Raw genomic sequence first — 4891 nt, forward strand, 5'->3', positions numbered from 1 at the left:
GTGACGACGAAGCTACTGCAAGGTGTTTGGCGCTTATGGTAAACGCCTTATATAGCGACCCATCATATCCCACACATGCTTGATCGGGTTTGAATCCGAAAAACGAGCAGGCCAGGGGAGAATTTCTACTCCTTCTTCGTGTAGGAAGTTCTAACAGATGCATCGACCGCATCGGTCAACGGACGGGCGTTATCCTGCTGGAACATGATGTTAGGACGTTCGCTTAGCCTGGGTGTTACAAATCGCAATGATGTACCGGTGTACAATTAAACTGTCAGGGATAACAACTAAAATTGACTTATATTCCAACGATATGGCACTCCATACTGAACTGAGAAAAATCTAAACTGAGCTGCTCGTTGCGAAATCTTTTTACCATTGCCCGTCGATCATTTTGTCACAAACAGAACCGGAATTGGTCGCTAAACATTATGTAATAAATGAATAACAATAAATGAGATTATTTATTGATCCTACTTAGTCTTTCTTGGCACCATAGAAGTCTGGCTCTTTTATGAAGTTGAAAATTGCATGAAATTATATTGACCGAATACACATTGGGCGTGGGGTAAGAGAAGGCGATATAATGTTGAACCCAAATTGTTCATCACAGTCCTGGAGAGTGCATTTAAACAACTGAATTGAACCCAAAAAGGTATAGACATTGATGGCAATATTAAATAATTAACAATTAATTTCGGATAACCTTGGAGAGATGAAACTGATGCTGAACATACACAGGAGGCGTGTGAAAGAGTCGGGCTAAATATCAACAAAATTTAGGACAAATCTTATTCCAAGCTTTAACATCAATATTGGTGATAATGAATACTTCTATCTTGAATACTTTCGATGGTATGTCATTAATCCCTGGTGCCTTTCCATGTTTTGACGCAGTGATTGCGTTTTGAACCTCACTGATTGATATAGGTTCCATGACACTATCCTTTCTTTGGTGTGACGGACTGCTGTCTATTTCCAAATCAGTTTCTATGCTTAATAGGTTTGGAAATAATTTTTCCAAATGTCATTCATTTCACTATCACATATTATTTTTCCTGTTCCATTTCAGCATAGAGCTGAGTGCGATTTGTGCCTTTGTCTTAACTGTCTAACAAATTTATACACATTCCTGGTGTTATTAGCTTTAAAGTGTACATGTATTTCGGGAAAGTTTATATTTTCACTACCGACCATTCTCGTTTACTCTTATTTACGAAAATATTTAACGATTTCTTTAATGCTCGAAAAACATTAATGATTGATGACTAAATTCAGTTTTTGTGCTTCATTAATTCTTGTTGTTTGATTCTTTTCTAGTCATATTGCACTTCCATCAAATCCAAGATTCCAAAATCCATGAGATTGTTGATTTCCAATTGAAAATTAAGTAGTTCGTTTAAGATCTTATTCTTCTTCTTCTTCTTTTATTCAGGTTGTAACCTGTTTTTTACGCATCATTCATGGTGTTTCATTAGAGTTGGAAATCTATCTCTTCCTGTCTTTTCCACTATTGTTCTTAAAGTACTCATCTCAGTTGGTTCGCATCGCAGCCATATATCTTGGCCATGAGGTTCGTGTATCAAGAGATAATAATCAAACAAGCGAACTAAGCAGAAGGATGATACTCGCATGAGCAACCTACAGGAAACTTAGAGACATCTTCATGAGCGATATTCCTGTATATTTGAAAAGAAAGGCTTTCAATCAATGCGTGCTTCCTCCTTTGGTTATGACATACGGTTCCGAAACTTTAACATTAACGGTGGCCATTACTAGGAGGCTCAAAGTAACGCAAAGAAAGATGGAGAGGTAGATGCTGGGTGTAACCCTGAGGCACCACATACGAAATGAAGACCTAGGAAGAAGAATGATGCGATCAACATTGTGGCAAAGCTCAACTGGAACTGGGCGGATCAAGGTCGCAAAAATGAAGAATGAGCAGTGGTTACCTGATTATAATACGTCTTCAACGTCCATTTCATCATGTTCCTCTACATTTTGTCCGAGCTGTTATATTTTTACTTGTATCACTTTTATACTGTTTGGGTATTTACCCTGGATCGGGGTAAATACTCAGATAAATACCCATTTTATAAATACCTACCCGGGTATTTACCCACCGCCCATCACTGGCTACACTATCTTCATCAGATCTCTCATGCAGTCAACACCAATTGCAGCCGAAGAACGAAATCTGTCTCTAAGACTTATTTGTCTTCACGTTCGTTAGTCGCTCGATGACGTCCGCTTCCAGGACAACGATGTTGGTTATGTTCCTCAGAGAGAGTTATGTTCTAGGCAATGTTAAGAATCGAAGAAACAAGGTTCACTCACCAAATGGCATTTGCTTTGTGATGCAATTTGTAACATTCCTGGTACAGATGGTCTGTTTCACAAAAAAAACATATAATAACTTGCAATTTGTATATCGATATGATGTTTTTATCGCCGACTTTTTACATATTGTTTTGTTAACACTCCAGCTTGGTGACTCGTCTTTTTCCAGGTGTTGCTAATTTTTTTGTACGTACCTAGTGTATATAAATTGGTTTCGCAGAAAAATACTCATTTGAAAAACAGTATAAGCGTGGAAGACCGCTATGAAACTAGTGAAGCAACTGGTGAATCTTATCTTAGTCGTTTGTTCTTAGCTATCCATTGATTTTCTTCCTTACATCTGTTTCTATAAGTACAATCTTCCACAATATCACTTACAGCCTTAGCAATCAATTGATAAACAAATAAACGTTTGCTTCTATATTTATTATAGTCATAAGTGTTGACATTGAACATTTCATTCGCTTCATACTCAGAAATTAATAATTTAGTGGCAGCTACTGTCCACTAAATCTTGTCAGACGCCATTTTAGTACTAAATATCATAATATGTTCTGCTGGCGAGAACATATGGTTATAGACATATAATATTTGAACTATTATAGTATTTGGTACATTACACTGTAATATTTTTTATCAAATATATATGATAATAGATCTATGACATAGAACTATGATAGTGTATTACCGGTCTAAAGAAGGAAAACTTCGTAAAAGTACAATATCATTAATACAAGCTGGCAACAAGCAAAAAATAAAAGTAGCAAGATTTTACAAAAAAAAACGCACTATTACAAGTCGGCAAGCCCTCCAGTCAATGAAATTGTTTATCAGATATTCATAAATGTTATAGCAACTTTTAAATCCAAGGTAGAGCCTTATTTTAATTTTAAACTGTTTAATATCAAGCACCCGGGCACGCTCGGGCAGCACATTGAACAGCTTGACGGCGTAATAGTCCACGCCATCTCGAGCTCTCACAGTACGTGTAATATTTATTTCAATATCGTTATTATTTCTATTGTGATAATTGTGTTTATCGCTTACTTTACGATACAAAGTTGGATTATAAAAATCATAAATATATATCAGTCATGACTCTCAGCATCTGCTTTGAATTTGAAAAATCTGGGCAGCATCAGCAAATTGTAGGTAGAAGTATCCGTAATAAATAACAATCAATGTGTCAAATGGTACTATATTTATCAGATTTCTAATTGCAAAAATACACTTATTAAGCTTTCCGGATCTTATATACCAAAAACGTAAAGTCAAACGTTCAAATATAACCTAAAGCTTATACCTTAAACTTCTTCATTGTTTTTATCTACGCCAAATTATTGCTACATTCGCGATAAATCTAGTTTGATAAAATCAAGTCTACTAAACTACTAATTATTAAGCAATTCATCCACTTTAACCAAAGTATGTTTACTTATTCATTTATTGGGTATGCCATAATTTTAAAATTTTACTTCTCCATGTCATTAATTAATGAAAATTTTTTGTTCTAATTAAGAAATTCTTTTGTTATTCATGTCACAAAACAAAGACAATTTTGGTGATTTTGCTGCTTAAAATTCATACTGATGATGACTCAATGGACGATTACCAACGGAATTTTTTGGATGATTCGACTATCTACAATTAGATGTGTTCAAAAAGTGATCGTTCGTTCTTAATTCGAGATATGCTTAAATAATCACCTAGCATCCAATTATTCATCTTCAAGCTTAGCAACCGTTTCAAATACAAAATAAAAATAATTTAACTATTGTAAACACACTTAGATATATCATAATTTCTGGACAGTTCAATTATTCCCCTAAAAAAAATTTTGATCATTATAATTTGAAGTAATTTACTCTACATAAAAAGGTATCTACAAAAATTAAATATAAACGCAAAAAGTTATTTTAAACTTTTCAACAGCAAAAAGTTGCTTTTAAAATACACGCTTGTCAAAATCTTCTAAACGCAATCTACGATATCTATAAATAATACCTTTTACAAAGATTAAGCATTATAGCGCAACTTTTTGATAACGTGTTTATAGTAATAATACAACACCTGTTTAGATTATATTTGTAGATTGTGACCGTTTAAGCAAAAATTCATAAAACACCTGGACGACAACATTTTTTTTGTCTATAATTAGAAATTTTTAAACGTTGGTATGAATAAACCAGTAGAATCAAATAATCCCAATAAAAAAATTAAAATATATGATGAACAAAAATGATAATTGTTTCCGTAAATATCATTTTTGTATGTTAGTAAGTATCATTATCACATTGCGTAGATTCCAATAATAATAAGATAGGAATGCTAATTATTTACGTTTCCTCTCCTATTTCTGGATGAATTATTTTTGAATACAAATAGAAAATAAGCGGACACCATATGCCCAAGAGCGCGAGGGCCCATTATTCAGAATTAAAGAGTACACAGGTAGGGGTGCTTCTATTTGTATTCAAAATACCTACGCGTTCGTTTCAGGCGTTTTTTTTAATTGCATATTCGTGTTGGTATAGACAGGGAAAAGAACTAC

Source organism: Onthophagus taurus, chromosome 7 (genome assembly GCF_036711975.1).
Source record: "Onthophagus taurus isolate NC chromosome 7, IU_Otau_3.0, whole genome shotgun sequence".
Taxonomy (NCBI): domain Eukaryota; kingdom Metazoa; phylum Arthropoda; class Insecta; order Coleoptera; family Scarabaeidae; genus Onthophagus; species Onthophagus taurus.